This window comes from Zootoca vivipara, chromosome 3 (assembly GCF_965207765.1).
Source record: "Zootoca vivipara chromosome 3, rZooViv2.hap1.1, whole genome shotgun sequence".
NCBI classification, from domain to species: Eukaryota; Metazoa; Chordata; class Lepidosauria; order Squamata; family Lacertidae; genus Zootoca; species Zootoca vivipara.
Window position 1 is genome coordinate 108,827,875 of NC_142586.1, and position 18,597 is coordinate 108,846,471.

Below are 18,597 nucleotides of genomic sequence, written 5' to 3' on the forward strand. Positions count from 1 at the left end.
GAGCCACTGTAATAATTTTCCTTTGAAATTATGTAGGTAGTTTTTTTCTGCTGAGTTTGCCTGCCATCATCAATACTTTAAAGTTAGCCTTGGCAGGCATACACCCTGCGATGTCACAGTGGAAAAAGTCTGTTGCTCTCACCAGAAACATACAGAAAGAGGCTGTGTTTTTCCCTCCTAATGTTTCTACAGTAAAATTGCCTCTGACATATGTTCCAGGGGAATATGAAATTTGCAGTGGAGGGGCGTTCAGAGTTCTGCTAGCAGAGGACTGTTATCAAGAATAAAGAATGGGACAGTGGGAGCCTAGTGCAGGCATAGGCAACCTTGGCTCTCCAGATGTTTTGGAACTAAAACTCCCATGATCCTTGACCACTGGCTCTGTTAGCTAGGGATCATGGGAGTTGTAGTTCCAAAACTTCTGGAGAGCCAAGGTTGTCTATGCCTGGCCTAGTGAAACAAAAGGCTGCCTAGTGTGGTGTGCAGCCTTGTTATTTACATGCCTACTGCCTTCTATCACTTATGGTAAGAATGGTTGTTCCTCCATTATCCTCTGTCTTGCTCTTCCTTCAGGAAGCTCAGAGGACCAAAGAATTATTAATTGCAAGAGAAGACTCAGATTGGTCATGACAACCCCTAACCTTCAGGGAGGGAGGAAACAAGGGTTGTTTCCTGTTCCTCCCAGTCTCTCTCCCTCTCTCCTTTTTGAACCATGTAACTGAGCAGACATCTGACTAGAAACTGAGTCAAGCCCCACACTTTTTTGTATTCAGGCAGTCATCCATTTCTTTTTCTTTTGTAGTTTCCCCCCCACACATGTGGGCATTTGCCAGTTATTTCCTAACAGTGCTATCCATATCAGTGAGGTTGGTGAATCCAAGGAAGGCTGCTGGCCCTGATGGCATCACTGGACGGGTATTGAGGGGCTGTGCGGACCAGCTGGCGAGGGTCTTTACTAAGATCTTCAACGAGTCCTTGTTGTTGTTTAGTCGTTTAGTCGTGTCCGACTCTTCGTGACCCCATGGACCATAGCACGCCAGGCACTCCTGTCTTGCACTGCCTCCCGTAGTTTGGTCAAACTCATGTTCGTAGCTTCGAGAACACTGTCCAACCATCTTGTCCTCTGTCGTCCCCTTCTCCTAGTGCCCTCAATCTTTCCCAACATCAGGGTCTTTTCCAAGGATTCTTCTCTTCTCATGAGGTGGCCAAAGTATTGGAGCCTCAGCTTCACGATCTGTCCTTCCAGGGAGCACTCAGGGCTGATTTCCTTAAGAATTGATAGGTTTGATCTTCTAGCAGTCCATGGGACTCTCAAGAGTCTCCTCCAGCACCATAATTCAAAAGCATCAATTCTTCGGCGATCAGCCTTCTTTATGGTCCAGCTCTCACTTCCATACATCACTACTGGGAAAACCATAGCTTTAACTATACGGACCTTCGTCGGCAAGGTGATGTCTCTGCTTTTTAAGATGCTGTCTAGGTTTGTCATTGCTTTTCTCCCAAGAAGCAGGCGTCTTTTAATTTCGTGACTGCTGTCACCATCTGCAGTGATCAAGGAGCCCAAGAAAGTAAAATCTCTCACTGCCTCCATTTCTTCCCCTTCTATTTGCCAGGAGGTGATGGGACCAGTGGCCATGATCTTGGTTTTTTTGATGTTGAGCTTCAGACCATATTTTGCGCTCTCCTCTTTCACCCTCATTAAAAGGTTCTTTAATTCCTCCTCACTTTCTGCCATCAAGGTTGTGTCATCTGCATATCTGAGGTTGTTGATATTTCTTCCGGCAATCTTAATTCCTGCTTGGGATTCATCTAGTCCAGCCTTTCACATGATGAATTCTGCATATAAGTTAAATAAGCAGGGAGACAATATACAACCTTGTCGTACTCCTTTCCCAATTTTGAACCAATCAGTTGTTCCATATCCAGTTCTAACTGTAGCTTCTTGTCCCACATAGAGATTTCTCAGGAGACAGATGAGGTGATCAGGCACTCCCATTTCTTTAAGAACTTGCCATAGTTTGCTGTGGTCGACACAGTCAAAGGCTTTTGCATAGTCAATGAAGCAGAAGTAGACGTTTTTCTGGAACTCTCTAGCTTTCTCCATAATCCAGCGCATGTTTGCTATTTGGTCTCTGGTTCCTCTGCCCTTTCGAAATCCAGCTTGCACTTCTGGGAGTTCTCGGTCCACATACTGCCTAAGCCTGCCTTGTAGAATTTTAAGCATGACCTTGCTAGCGTGTGAAATGAGCGCAATTGTGCGGTAGTTGGAGCATTCTTTGGCACTGCCCTTCTTTGGAATTGGGACGTAGACTGATCTTCTCCAATCCTCTGGCCATTGCTGAGTTTTCCAAACTTGCTGGCATATTGGGTGTAGCACCTTAACAGCATCATCTTTTAAAATTTTAAATAGTTCAGCTGGAATATCATCACTTCCACTGGCTTTGTTATTAGCAGTGCTTTCTAAGGCCCATTTGACTTCACTCTCCAAGATGTCTGGCTCAAGGTCAGCAAACACACTACCTGGGGTGTACGAGACCTCCATATCTTTCTGGTATAATTCCTCTGTGTATTCTTGCCACCTCTTCTTGATGTCTTCTGCTTCTGTTAGGTCCTTACCACTTTTGTCCTTGATTATGGTAATCTTTGTACGAAATGTTCCTTTCATATCTCCAATTTTCTTGAACAGATCTCTGGTTTTCCCCATTCTATTGTTTTCCTCTATTTCTTTGCATTGCTCATTTAAGAAGACCCTCTTATCTCTCCTTGCTGTTTTTTGGAAATCTGCATTCAGTTTCCTGTATCTTTCCCTATCTCCCTTGCATTTTGCTTGCCTCCTCTCCTCCGCTATTCGTAAGGCCTCGTTGGACAGCCATTTTGCCTTCTTGCATTTCCTTTTCCTTGGGATGGTTTTCGTTGCTGCCTCCTGTATAATGTTACGAGCCTCCATCCATAGTTCTTCAGGCACTCTGTCCACCAAATCTAAATCCTTAAACCTGTTCCTCACTTCCACTGTGTATTCATAAGGGATTTGATTCAGATTGTATCTTACTGGCCCAGTGGTTTTTCCTACTTTCTTCAGTTTAAGCTGGAATTTTGCTATAAGAAGCTGATGATCTGAGTTACAGTCAGCTCCAGGTCTTGTTTTTGCTGATTGTATAGAGCTTCTCCATCTTTGGCTGCAGAGAATATAATCAATCTGATTTCGATGCTGCCCATTTGGTGATATCCATGTGTAGAGTCGTCTCTTGTGTTGTTGGAAGAGAGTGTTTGTGATGACCAGCTTGTTCTCTTGACAGAACTCTATTAGCCTTTGCCCTGCTTCATTTTGAACTCCAAGGCCAAACTTGCCAGTTGTTCCTTTTATCTCTTGATTCCCTACTTTAGCATTCCAATCCCCTGTAATGAGAAGAACATCCTTCTTTGGTGTCATTTCTAGAAGGTGTTGTAGGTCTTCATAGAATTGGTCAATTTCACTTTCTTCAGCACCGGTAGTTGGTGCATAAACTTGGATTACTGTGATGTTAAAAGGTCTGCCTTGGATTCGTATCGAGATCATTCTGTCATTTTTGAGATTGCATCCCATTACAGCTTTTGCCACTCTTTTGTTGACTATGAGGGCCACTCCATTTCTTCTACAGGATTCTTGCCCACAGTAGTAGATATGATAGTCACCCGAACTGAATTCACCCATTCCCTTCCATTTTAGTTCACTGATGCCCAGGATGTCGATATTTATTCTTGTCATCTCATTTTTGACCACATCCAGCTTACCTCTATTCATGGTTCTTACATTCCAGGTTCCTATGCAATATTTTTCTTTACAGCATCGGACTTTCCTTTCGCTTCCAGGCATATCCACAACTGAGCGTCCTTTCGGCTTTGGCCCAGCCGCTTCATCAGCTCTGAATCTACTTGTACTTGTCCTCCGCTCTTCCTCAGTAGCATGTTGGACGCCTTCCGACCTGAGGGGCTCATCTTCCAGCGTCATAACTTTTATATGCCTGTTGTCTTTGTCCATGGAGTTTTCTTGGCAGGGATACTGGAGTGGCTTGCCAGTTCCTTCTCCAGGTGGATCACGTTTAGTCAAAACTCTCCACTATGACCTGTCCATCTTGGGTGGCCCTGCATGGCATAGCTCATAGCTTCTCTGAGTTATTCAAGCCCCTTCGCCACGACAAGGCATTGATCCATGAAGGGGGTCCTTACACCAGTCTATTATCCCAGCCTGCCTGAATTCGTCAACTATTGTTCCTCTGCAAAAATTCACAATTAGTAGTTTGAATGACTACAGACCAGTTGCACTTACTCCCAATTATTATGAAGTGTTTTGAGAAATTGGTATGCAGTTACATCATTTCCTGTCTTCCACCGACATTTGAAAACTACCAGTTTGCATACAGAGCAAATAGATCCACAGAGGATGCTGTCACTACCACTCCATGCCGCTCTGTCCCATCTGGAGCAGCCGGGGAATTATGCGAGACTGCTGTTCGTGGATTTTAGCTCTGCTTTTAACACTATCCTCCCCCCTAGACTGATGTCCAAACTAGAGGTGCTTGGACTTTCTAACACCATTTGTCTCTGGGTTTTGAATTTTTTTGTTAAATCGCTCCCAGAGGGTTAGAGTAGGGTCCTATATGTCCACAGCCCTTAGCCTTAACTCCGGCTCCCCACAGGGTTGTGTGTTGAGTCTCCTGCTCTATACCCTCTATACGTATGATTGCACAGCTATCCACTCCAGCAACAAAATCATCAAGTTTGCTGATGACACCACTGTGGTGGGGCTCATTTCTGGGGGGGATGAGTCTGCCTATCCGATCGTGACAAGGTGGAGCGGCTCTGTGTTTGGTGTGGAGATACCATGTTTCTCCAAAAATAAGACACCGTCTTACATTTATTTTTCCTCAAAACAAACAAACAAAAACACTATGGCTTATTTTCAGGGAATGTCTTATTTTTTTTCCCCTGCGGCTGGCAATGCTGCTGCACCTATCACTATGGCTTATTTTCGGGGTATGGCTTATATTCCTTGAATGCTTAAAAATCCTGCTACGGCTTATTTTATGACTAAGTCTTAAAATAGGGGAAACAGGGTAATAATCTGGTCCTCAATACTGCCAAGACCAAGGAACTGGTGGTGGACTACAGGAAGAAAAAGGCGGACATTCAGCCCCTGTATAGTGGCGGGGACCGGGTGGAGAGGGTGGCTGTATTTAAGTTCTTGGGTGTTACCATCGAGCAGGGTATGACCTGGAGTGCAAATACCACTGCTCTGGTAAAGAAGGCCCAGCAGAGAATATATTTCCTCAGACTTTTTAAAAAGAAGAAGCTGAGTGAGAGACTGCTGGTGTCCTCCTACTGAGGCTCCATAGAGAGCATTCTTACATACTGTATCTGTGCTTAGTTTTCCAGCTGCACAGTCATGGATAGGAAAGTGCTTCAGAAGGTCATAACCACAGCCCAAAAAATTATCGGTCATCCTCTCCCATCTCTGGAAGAACTATACAATTCCAGTTGCCTTTCTTGTTGTTTAGTCGTTTAGTTGTGTCCGACTCTTCATGACCCCATGGACCACAGCACGCCAGGCACTCCTGTCTTCCACTGCCTCCCACAGTTTGGTCAAACTCATGTTCATAGCTTCAAGAACACTGTCCAACCATCTCATCCTCTGTCGTCCCCTTCTCCTTGTGCCCTCCATCTTTCCCAACATCAGGGTCTTTTCCAGGGAGTCTTCTCTTCTCACGAGGTGGCCAAAGTATTGGAGCCTCAGCTTCAGGATCTGTCCTTCCAGTGAGCTCCAGTTGTCTTAAAAAAGCAAATAATATTTTACAAGATTCATCTCATCCTGGATATAGTCTTTTTGCACCTTTGCCTTCGGGCAAGATATACTGAACAATTAAATCAAGAACGAATAGATTAAAAAACAGTTTCTATCCAAGAGCTATAACCATCTTAAATGCTGTAACTAAATAATATGATCTTGAGGAGTTGTGATGGGTGTGTGTGTGTGGCTGTAATTGTGTTTTTGTTTTGTTTTTTATGGGGTGGCATTCAATTTCGTTGTACTATGTACAATGACAATAAAGTATCTATCTATCAGATGTTGTTGTACTCTCAATTCCCATCAGCTTCACCTAGCATAGACCATGGTCTCAGGGATTATGGGAGTTGTAGTCCAACAACAGATGAAGGGTACCTTGTCGGCTGCCCCTCACTTAGAGCATCCTCCTCTAGCCAGGCATCTTCCAGATGTTTTGAACCACCACTCCCATCAGACCCAGCACAACACAGTTTATGGCAGGGCAGCACTACCAAAAATGCAATACAATATAAGATGCTGGGCGTAAGACCTGAAAAATATGAGTGGACTCAAAGGCTAGATAGATGTATCACACAGTTTCCTTGGTGAAGCAGATGCCCTTATAGTAAGTATGGCCCAGATATTTCATAAAGGATCACCTGTGCTTGCACATTGTGAAATTTGCAGTGTGACATCTTTGATAAGAAAAGGAATGGGCCATTGCCTTCTGCTGCCTTAGTAACTGATTTGCAGCACAGGGCTAACCAGGCAAGACGGTGACTCTAGATTTATTTGAATCTGCAGTTACTCTAAGGAATTCTGTCTCTGCTTAAACCGTCATCCTAAAACACAAAAGCCTCAATTGCTACTGAATGCTGCTCCTTTTTTGGCAGGGGCAGGCAGAAGAGATCGCATTACTCCGTTGCTATCACAGCTACTCTGAGGCTTTTGACAAAGTCCCCCATGATATGGTTGCGGAGAAACTGGTAAAATGTGGGCTGGGTGAGGTAACTGTTTGGGGGGTATGTAGCTGTTTGACAGACCCAACCCAAAGGATGCTTGCTAATGGTTCTTCATCAAAGTGTGTGTGTGTGGGAGAGACTAGTGGGGTGCTAGAGGGTTCTGTCCTGGGCTCATTGCCATTCAATGTCTTTTTAAACAGCTTGGATGAAGGTTACAGGTAGGTAGCCGTGTTGGTCTGGGTCGAAGTAAAATAAAAAAATTCCTTCAGTAGCACCTTAAAGACCAACTAAGTTTTTATTTTGGTATGAGCTTTCGTGTGCATGCACACTTCTTCAGATACAGTGAAATAGAAGTCCCCAGGCACTTATGTAGAGAAGGGGTGGGGAGGGGTGGGGATGGGGAGGGGAGGGGGGATCACTATTTAGCTTGGATGAAGGAATCGAGGGGATGCTAAAGTTCTGGTATGGCTTTGAACCCCTCCAGCAAAATCCTCACAGTCTGTGGGTGGCCATAGGCTAACCAGATATGCAGAATGTGGACAAGTCTTTTATCTGATGAAGTGTGCATGCACACGAAAGCTCATACCAAAATAAAAACTTAGTTGGTCTTTAAGGTGCTACTGAAGGAATTTTTTTATTTTGTTTCGACTCAGACCAACACGGCTACCTACCTGTAACCAGTTTATTACTGATTTTAATCTTTTTGATTTTTTTATACCAATGTTATTGTTTTACTCCTATTGTAAAACTTTAAGTTTTTTGTTTGTTTGTTTACAATCGAGCAATGTATAAATAAACCAGAGATAAATTAAATATTCTGTACTTTCCTACCAATAGGACTGTTAACGTTTTAATAAGGCGGCAGTCTCCTTCTAGGCTGGTTGCTTTCCTGCTCCAAATTGCACCCCACCCCCAGCTCCCAGCTGCTTTTCCTGACACAAGGTTCTACTCTGGAGGCGAGAAATGTTAATTGAGTGTTTCACAACTGAAATAATACACAGGTCCCCACTCCCTCCACTGTCTAAAGGTCTCCACTTTCCCTACTGTAAGACCATTAAGTCCAGGGTCTAAAATTACATAGTAGGGCAAAGAGAAGCTTTGAAAAAGGTGGATTAAATTGGGATATAGCACGGGGGCGGGGGAGAATTAAATCCCACCTTCCCAGTTCCCTTCCCCCAGCTGCTTTTAACTGGAACAGCAAGGACCCAGGAGCAGCCCTGATGATGGACCTTCTGCATCTATGTCTAGATTAACAGAACACACTTTCATTAGTCAGACCAGAGAATTACTGGCAGGCCTACTAGCAAGGATTTTTCATGCTCTGAAAATGCAGAAGGAAAAGAGGGCAAGACGAAAATGCCAGTAAAATCACTGCAGAACTCCGCTTTCCTCCCTGAGCTCAGAGTTTCAGAAAAACACTATGGGCGCTCCAGATAAAACATGTAATCCACTCTAATCACTGTGCAAATGTTTGCATTCAGCTATTTTTATTCAGCCTCCTTTCCTCTTGCTGTATTAAGACTAGAGCAATGTTAAATTCAAGAATGCCGCATTTCAATTCCTTGGTTTCTTCAGACCATGACATTTATTGGTTTTGCATTCCCTTATTTTCTTCTTTTGCATCAGAACTCAGCAGCGCCCGAGATACTTACCGTTGCTGAATTTTCTCCTTCTTTTGCAACCTATTCAGAGATAACAGTACATTTTCCCTCGCTTGTAGATTTTCAGTATTTAATTTATGTCTGCTTTGTCAGTTTATGTTTCTGCCCCTATCATTTTAGTTGCCCGGTTTCTCTGTGGACTCCTTCCTGTGCGGTGTAAATGTTTTTCCATCTTGTCATTCTGTGGCTTTTTTATGGCTTGCTTTTGTTGCACACTTACTTTTAAAGGAAGGTTATGATCTTGCATGGCATTTCCAAAACCTTCCCTAACCTTTTTTATAATGATCTGTGGAAACTATTTGAGACAATGGTAATGATGAGGAACACAAGGATAGCCGAGGAATAATTTATTTTTCTTTTAATGTTGTGAATTTATTTTTAGACTCCTCTATTGTAAATCTATTCTAGACCATTTCACACGCCACTGGTTTTTCTGTCCAACATTATAAAACTTACAATGAGTTCTCTAAAAGAGGGCAAATGAGTTCACTTCTTCATCTGAGCATGATTAGACTGGATGTCTCCATGTAGTTTAATTCTGAATGGAAGCTGGCAATTTCTAAATAGTGGTACAGTGAAGGGGACTCACTTGTTTTTACTTCTTTTTAACCAAGTACAGTAGATTTACATCCTGAAGCAGCAGTTAATGGGTTCAACAAAATTTATTAGCACATGATTACATGCTTATGAAGAGGGAGATGTGTGTGGCCTTTTCCTTCAGGCTCAGAATGGAAGTTACCTTAAATGTGTATTTGCTGCTGAAAACAGCCCCTGCAAATTTAGTTCCCAGTCTTCTCACTGTAACACCTACATAGGGAAAAAATATGTGGCATGCCACCACCTTGTCATTTATCTCACCTCATTCTGTATTGTTGACTGTTCTGGAGCAGATGGGACATAGCAATGATCAACGTGAGGATGTCATGTTACATTCTCTCCACATATGCTGAAGCGAGAGGACAAAGAATTAAAAAGAGGACTATTTTTGGCAGCAAACATGATTTCATGTAGCATCTCCTCAACCAAATCATTCCTGAAGCTAGTTATGAACCCAGAATGGAATTGATATCTTCTAAGAGCGTTTGCAGTTGCCTTGCCACCACCCTTTCGGGCATCTTCACACTCAAGATATTGTACAGTATTTGTGATCGGTTATTAGCTGTCCTTAAACCATTGGATGCAGAATGGGCTTCTTTGGGAATACCATAGCTGCCAAGTTATCCCTTTTTTTAAGGGATTTTCCCTTATGCTGAATAGGCTTCCTCGTGAGAAAAGGGAAAACTTGGCAGCTGCCTCTTTAAAGGCAGCAGGGACCTCTCCCTCACATTACAGCATGCCAACACACCTTAGATCTAATTGCATAGGTTTAATTAGGATGGTTGCATGTTTAGTGTGACATGCACATGTGGCCACTGTCTCAGTCTTAGCCTCAGGTCCCTGATCTGCAATATTTATTTTATGTATTGAACAAAATGCATATATGAATCTAAACAGAACCTCTAAGCAGTTTACATAAAATAAAAATAGAATAAAATTGTAAATAAAAGACAAAGTTAAAAACAGATATTTGAAAAATGCAAAATGTAATTAAAATTAGAAGCTAGTAAGGTGATGGAATATGCAGAAATGGCAAAGTTAACTCAATGATGATAGTTTTAATAAGATAACTCAATAAGTTTTAATAAGATAACTCAATGATGATAGTTTTGTGGAATAAACCTTTTTAGGACTATTTAAAGAAATATTATAGTTTGATGAATTCGTGAACAGGATTTGAAGTATGAACAACAAAGAATTAGGACTTACTGTAATATTGTTGTGATATAAGAGACAGAGGATAGGATGCGGCAAAAGAGGAGAAAACAAAATCACCATGGAAATCAGGATGGGAAGTCAACAAAGCAAGAGGTAAAATTATGTATTGGAGTTTAAATATGGACATTTATAATAATAATAATAATAATAATAATAATAATAATAATAATAATAATAATAATAATATCAAAAGCTAAACAGCGATTAAAACATATCCAGATAGGCTTCCTTGAACAAAAATGTTTTTAGCAGGCAGCAGAAAAAGAACAGTGAAGGCACCTGCCTATTGTCAATAGGCAGGGAGTTCCAAAGTGTAGGTCAGGGGTAGGCAACCTAAGGCCCATGGGCCGGATGCGGCCCAACTGCCTTCTAAATCCAGCCCACGGACGGTCCAGGAATCAGCGTGTTTTTACATGAGTAGAATGTGTCCTTTTATTTAAAATTCATCTCTGGGTTATTTGTGGGGCCTGCCTGGTGTTTTTACTGGAGCAGAATGTGCGCTTTTATTTAAAATGCATCTCTGGGTTATTTGTGGGGCATAAGAATTCATTCATCCCCCCCCCAAAAAAAAATAGTTCGGCCCACCACATGGTCTCAGGGACGGTGGACCGGCCCACAGCTGCAAAAGGTTGCTGGCCCCTGGTGTAGGTGCTGGCACACTGAAAGATAATAGACTCATAGAATTGTAGAGTTGGAAGGGATCCCGAGGCTTATGATGGCCCATCGTTAACCCATCAGGGAAGCTGTCAAGACAGCGAAGAAGTATCAAACAAGGGCAGGGGAGCCCCTCCTCCAGCCGTGTGTTGGTGGGCAGAGACCAAAGAGGTTTAGGATTTCAGAGTCGATGGCGTAAGAGAACAGGGAAAAAGTGGCAAGCTAGAGGAAGTGGGATTGGAGCACTATGTAGCCTGACTGGGACAGGCTATAGCAAAGAGACACAGAGAATATGCCCAGGGCCGTCTTAAGCATATCTGGCGGCCTGGTGCCTTGGTGCGAAGATCCCTCCAGCGCCCCTCGCACCGTTTCCCAGCCCGGCTGTCTGGCGCATTGCGCCACCCAGCCTTGCCTTAGGGCCGGCCCTGAATATGCCTGATTTGTCTGCAAAGGACCCGATTGAGGAGTAATGCTGTGCAACCCTCCATCCTAGGCTCAGGTTGTACATATCTGTAAATAAACCATATATCAAAAAGAAACCACCCAGTTTCCACTGTGCCTCATTGTCCCAAAAGGTAAGCATGCCTGGTATTCCTGGAATCTCTAATTGCTTCTCGAGACTGGGGTGGCATGTAACAATATGTAGGCTACACCAGTAAGAGGGGGAAAGAAACACGTTTTATTTCTTGGTTTCTCTTAATTCAGTTCTCAGTCCAGCATCCCTCTTGAAACTACTCCTAAAAGCACATGCCTAGAGCATGCTCAGTTCCAATTCTTCAAAAGAAACAATTTTGCTTTGGGGCCAATAGGTGGCAACCACATAAACATGTCTTACAGGGGTGACCTAAGGATGATGTACTGCAGATATTTATGGGTAGGCTGCTACAGTCTGGTCTGTTTTATATATCAGAAAAACTATTAAAATTCTCACAACTGGAGAGGGAAAAAAACTTACTCATGACCAACTTAAACTAGCTTTGCAGAATATATGACAATTTAAAATGACTGGGAGCTGAAGGAAGGCATTGAGAAGATTATTTTTGAGCTCCAGTCAGATCATCAATATACTGAAGTACTGTAAGACTTCTCTAATACCTGCAAGATGTGCTGCTCTGTTGCTGGAATTTTAAGTTAAAAATAGAATGCAATGAGGAGGAATCTCTTAATACTCAGAGCTAGCCCTCAACATGGTTGAAAATCCCTGGGGATAATTCAGAATAATCCAGTTGTGGGCTTGTCTGCTACTTTCTTCACTACGGAGTGGCATTTCTTTCCCACAGCTGACATTGACTGCTGATGGGGTTGCTATATGCAATATTGTTTCAGATCTGGGGTTACAGAGTTTGGGGTTGAAAATGTACCCATAACTGGCACATTAGCAAATGTTAGAAATTAATAGAAATCAAAACTTTATTGTGGTCCAAAGACCCACAAAACAATTTCAAAACTGGATACAGTTAAAACGACCAGACAGACAGATGGAATAAACCAAGGCAATCATTTTGTTTTATCTAGGGCATAATGATCTTTGTTTCTTATAACCTCCAAAAGAAACTTTGCCACGGCCAATGTAATATAATTTGGCCTGTATTCCAAAAGATATTTCATATGGGAGGCTTCGGATTTTCCCAGCAAATTTGCCAGTAAGGGTTTGATTAGTTAATCCCTTGCTTGCTCATATTGCCAACGATGCAGTAGGATATGCTTCATACAATCAACGTCCTGGGAACAAAAACAAAGCCTATTCTGATAGGGGGTGCCTCTCAGTCGGCCATTTAGAACTTCTGAGGGAAATACATTTAGTCTGTCTTTAGTAAATAAACTTGTATCCGTATTGGATTTCAGCTGCGACTGGGATACAAATTACATAAGATCGGGATTGCAGGTCACTATGTGAGATGTCCCAAAGCCTTTGCCTCAGGGATTCAAGGGCAGTGTCGTAACTCAGATGATATAAGAGGGTTGGTGGCAGTCCAATCGAGGTGGCTTTTTTGGCCATAGTTTTCAGCCATGGGTTGACAAACTTATTGTTGGTTAAATGTACTAATAATCGCTTCCCCAGGCCGAAAACTGAGATCTTGAGCCAGTATCTCAAAGTAGCCCACCATGCTTTGGTGGAGAGGGGGCATCCTCCTGTTTCAAGAAATAGAATTGAATTTGGGACACAGTTTGGGACCTGTAATAGGGACTGAAGAAACTTTGCCTGGAACCCGTCTAACTTAGGAAATGAACCATTGTACCAGATGTTTGAAGCATAGAGAAGTTGGGAAACAGATTTTGCATTAAAAACCCTTATGGCTGATGGAACATAATGGCCTACCCTTGTAAAAAAGAATCAGAGTATAGAGAGTTTGCTTATCTCCGCCTTTTGATAGGCGGTCTGCCTATGGCAGTTCCGGAAGCATTTGGTCTGCTCTAGGTTATGGCCATCCAGTGCCCATTTACCCAGGGAAAATCTTTTCTCAAAAACCAATATTTTTGATTTTTCATAATTGATGGATTGACAGAGCAATACTGTAATCTGATAACTTCCTCAGTTGGTATTTCAGGCCAGGTCTAGAGCGAGAGAGGATGGCTGCATCATCTGCATACAACAAAAGAGGGGTCTTTCTGGTTCCTATTCTTGGAAGGTGGCCATCCGGGTCCATTAGGCTTGCCTCTAGATCAGTGCTCCCCAACCTTTTTATCGCCGCGGACCAGTCAACGTTTGATAATTTTACCACGGCCCGCTGAGGGGGGACGTTGATTGTTTATATTTTATTTAGATTGTTTTGATTTAATAATTTTAATTTAATTGTATTTAAATGTTCCTTGGGTGGCCCGGTACCAATTGATCCATGGACCGGTACCGGTCCATGGCCCGGGGGTTGAGGACCACTGCTCTAGATCATTCAGAAACAAACTAAACAAAGTGGGAGCCAAAATGCAACATTGTCTCATTCCCCTGGCCATCTCAATACAATCCGAGAGCTGACTCTGCACCCCTAACCACTAGCATTAGCAAATGTTAGAAATTAATAAAAGGGGTAGCTTTTAGATAATATTTGGAGTATTGAAGGAAAGATGCCAGGCCAGTGGAAAAATACAGGCTGGGGCCTCACCTAAGATAGAAGCCGTTAAGCATGACAAAAGGTGTTGATGGCCCATCACAGATAAATCCTTGGGCCTGTGTCAATGATGTAGGTTACAGGAAAATGGTTAAGTTTTCAAACTTGGCTTGGAATGGCAGACAAAAGGGGAGGACTGGCTTGGCCAGGGGTTTTCTGGGAAGGAGAAGCAGGAAGCAGGAACTCCATGTGTTACACATGCAGGTGTGTAGAAAGGCAGATGCCATGAGGGCGGGCTGGAGACAACCTTTTTATACCTACTGCCCACCATTGCATCTTTCTTGATGGTAAAATTTCCTTACTGCCCACCAGGAGGATTCAGCTTGTGCTGTAGAACCCCCTACCGCCCACCTAGAATCCTGAAATGCCCACTAGTGGGCGGTAGGGACCAGGTTGACAATCCCTGCTGTAAACGCTACACTCCATCTGCATCCAGATTGTAAATATGTGATAATAAACCATATTTCTTAAAGACACAACAGTTTCCTCTGTGTCTTGATTCCCAATGGAAACAGGGTCCTAGGGCACCGTCTGGAACCTCCATGGAATCTTGCTACCACTCGGCAGAGATAGGGGGTGGCGCACAACCTTTGTAACAATATTTTTTTCAGCTGGTAAATTTTGCTGCACAGTACAATACAAGGGCGTCATCTTGAATAAAAAATTGGGGTGGGGTGGGGCAAGTAAGCCCCTCCCCACATAATTGATCATAAGACACATCACATGCGTACCACATGAAGGGCAATGTCCGTCAAATATTTTAGGGGAGGCAAAGGGATCTTGGTTCCTAAGAGTTGGCTCCTATGGTACAATAGCATCATGCCTAGCTGTAAGTTGATGCCAAACAGTCATCAGAAGATAAAGCAGACACTCCATGGATCAAGGACTTGTATTTTCAATCCCTTTTGCAATGATCCCTAACATTGAATTTGTTTTTTTCACAGCGGCCAAATACCAGGTCAACATCTAAATCATGCTATCTACTATGACCTCAAGGTCTTGTTCCTGGTCCGTTGTGGCAGCTCAGACCTCATTAGCGCAACTTAAAGCTACTGATTAATGTTGCAGTATTGGTCATAAGGGAAAATCTCAATTGTTCTTCCCTTTTTATGGCAGGACTTTCTAAATCAGATGTCTTGTAATGGTACCTCCTGTTAAGTCCTACTATCTGGTTTCTTTTCAGATTTGGTCCTGATAATAGATTATAGTCCTTTGTTAATGTCTTTTCATCTCCTCTAAACATGATGTCCCAGAATACATACAATAGCCAAGATATCTCCTTTGATAACCGTACCTAAGACATTTGAAGAAACTGTGCTGCATTACTCAAGATTTTCTGCTAATGTGGTTCAAATGAGCATCCCCACCCCCACAACCCCCGCGCTTTCTTTTTCATGAAGAGGACTTTTGGAAATCATCAGATTGATTGCTGTACCAGTGTCCATACATCATTCCAACATGGCAGGGAGGTCACATCTGGGTTGTGCTCAAAATACTAGTATTATTCATTATTGCCAAAACCTATTTGAATGGTTCTCCTTCCGACTGCTTGTTCCATAGCCTCCATATTAATTTGTATGGTTAGATTTTTCCTTTAACATAAGACACACTTTAAATGGATGGAAAGACTGTTTATTTGAAAAAAGAAATTTGCTAAATAAGCAAAACAAAAATGGGATACCAGAAACCTGTCAATTGTGCTTGATAAAGTGTACAGGAGAATATGATGAGTCAATGGTTTTGTCCTGAGTTTTCATACAACAGCATATACCAACTACCTTGCCACCTTTTTTAATGACTATAGTAATTAGTTTGCATATTCTGATTCTTGACTGCATCTTGGAATTGTTCCATTCCACTGAGACTTAACACCCTATTATTAGCTGTCTTGCTTCTCTTTACTGTTAGTAATTATATGGATTTCCTTGTCAATGATCCTTCATTTTATTTTCATTAAGTATTCTTTATTTTAATGTTTATATCTTAGTCATGGAACTTGTTTAAGCGGCTAGAAAACCTTCCTGACTGATGATTTCTTGCCACTATTCATCATTTTGATGCTTGTAGCAATTGCAATTTATGTTATACTATTCTCATTTTGTGATTTCATGTAAAACTGACATACTTTATATTCACCTCCTAAAATCTCATATAGCTTTATTCTTATCCAATCTCCTTGTTCACAATAATATATAGACAATATATTTTAAAAAGCTTAATATAAATATTTCATTTTTCTCATTCAAAGTATTATAGTAATATCTTTCTAGTACAATGCTTCATTTCCCCTCTTACTACAGGACACAGATCTGTGCACATCTGTTCTTCAAGGATCAAAGAACTTGCTGGATTAACTTTGTTGCTTTAGCATAGTAGGAAAAATAGATTTTTTTTTTAAAGGTGCCAGAAGTAAGTTCTCAGCAAAGCTGAGAACAAAGAGCTAGATGGGAGGTGGGAAACCAAAGCAAAACAGACTACGTAATTAAAAATAGGCCACAGTAATACAAGTTTCCAAAGTCTCACATGGGCAAGTGCTGCAAAGATTGTGCCCTGAGGGTTCCTGCTCTTGTAGCAATAGAAGAAACCTGGACAATAACCATAACCTACAGAAAACTGCATATGTCTTTGGTGATTAGAAATGTAATACATATGTAGGTAGATATGTAAATAGATCCTAACATATTCCTGTGTACACCAGTTGAGCAGGAATCATTGTGCCTTGGAAAGGCATTTGCAGCCACTGGGAGATTGTCCTCGAAAACTCTACACTCCAAGGCATCGGTATCCCAATAAAATCAACATAAATTAACAGATTAAATTAAATGCCTATCAGAATTAAAATGTCCTTGATGTGATGACAAAAAGACAATTCTTTGTGTGCCCCCTCTATAAGAAGTTTTACCACATGAGAACATTCCTTCTCTGTGGTGGCTCCCCATTTGTGGAATGCTTTCCCCAGCAAGGCTCACCTAGCACCATCATTATATATATAGTTTTAGGCACCAGACGAAAGCTTCCTCTGTAAGCAGGCTTTTGGCCTTTAACCTACTGGGGCACGACTGCCTCATGAATTAGGAAATTCAATTTATCTTGAGGCACTTTTGGTACCTCAGATGCCTTGCCCCTCCATGGTGAAAGTGAAAGCTCTTTTTCTTAATTTTTTTTATTCAACGTATAGAGGCCAATAAAGTATTTCAGCAATGGAAAAAGACAGAAAAATGTATTAAAATGCAAATTAGCTCCAACTCACCAAAACAACTCCTGATAGCTGTGTGTATAAGCTGTGGAAATACTACTGCATCATTCTTGCCGAGTTCGTCCTAAATTAATAGACAAAACACATTAACTTGGATAGGCCCTTTGTGGCCATTAATACTAACAAGAGGGGGCAAAAGTGCACTGGAGGAAAGGGGGAAATGGATGGAGAAAAGAGAAAGAACTCTCCTTCATATGGATAATGGCCCTACCAAGTCTCATGGCCTTTTATAAAAACACTAGCTGGCCCTGCCATGCATTGCTGTGGTTAATCCCTGTGAGTGCCCCCACCCTGTGCTGACCCATGACGTATCACGCCCCCTCTTCCCCCCACCCCTCACAGGCTCATCCCTGTGACAGGTCCCACCTATCCCGTTCCCTCCTCCCTCCAACCCCCACCCAGGCGAGTCAGTACCTCCAATCGGCCTAGTCTGTAAAGGCTTCGGCCTAGTATGTAAACGGGAGTCGAGGTGCTGTTGAGAGGAAATGTTTTATAGGTGCACTACCAGTGTAGCCACTGCTAGAGGGCGCTGGCTTGCAACCTGGTTCTTTCTCCAGCATACATTTTCGTCTGAGTGGTGTGTTTTGAAACACGGGGTTTTGGGGGTTTTACCTGGCGGAGGTGTGACATCTGTCTTAGCAAACTTTCCTATAGCCTTCGGACATTCGCATGTGATGCTGTGTCAAAATTTCACCTCAATCGGTCAAGCGGTTTTGATGAAAAGGGGAAACACACCCACATGCCCAGTTTACATTTTTATATATATAATTTTTTGTCGTTGCTGTTGCTCCGGTCCATGAATATTTCCCTCAAAGGTGTCCTACCTGCCTTTCTGTTAAATATTAAGCAGAGTTGTGTGGCGTTTCAAAAGTCTATCAGGTTCATTGTGGCATAAACCTTTTTTTTGTAGAGCTCCCCTCAGGAAAATGCAGAGAGAGTTACCCACACAAACATATTGTGTCTGACATGTTTATTGTCTGACATTAAATATTGTCAATTTTAAAAACAAATTAAACATGTTTATTTTTTTAATGCTATTTTCCCCTATGTTTTTACCTGTCCTTATTTTTATCTTTAGCACACCTTGAGGGGAAAAGGCAGAGCAGTATTGTTGTTATCATAATCACCACCATCACCATCATCCCTCCAAGGATAACATGAGTACCCTTTATACAACATAAGCACATGCCACTATAAAAATGAGTCTTCCAAGTGCCACACAAGACCCCCGGGCAACCCTTTTTTTATAGAGTGCGCCTTTTGCTATAACCCCCCCTCCATCCCCGCAATTGAGAGGGGACTAGAAGGGGCTGCAGCAGCCGCCAGATTTCCCTAATTGGTC

At 42.3% G+C, this 18,597-nt stretch overlaps 1 long non-coding RNA gene across 1 annotated transcript; it reads right to left on the bottom strand.

The window, feature by feature from the left end:
* Positions 1-4,877: 4,877 nt before the first annotated feature.
* Positions 4,878-17,373, bottom strand: LOC148686399 (uncharacterized). Its single transcript, XR_015949361.1, has 3 exons — positions 17,250-17,373; positions 9,282-9,369; positions 4,878-5,805 (listed from the first exon to the last, which is right to left on the bottom strand). It is a non-coding gene; the product is annotated as an uncharacterized LOC148686399 (long non-coding RNA).
* Positions 17,374-18,597: the final 1,224 nt, after the last annotated feature.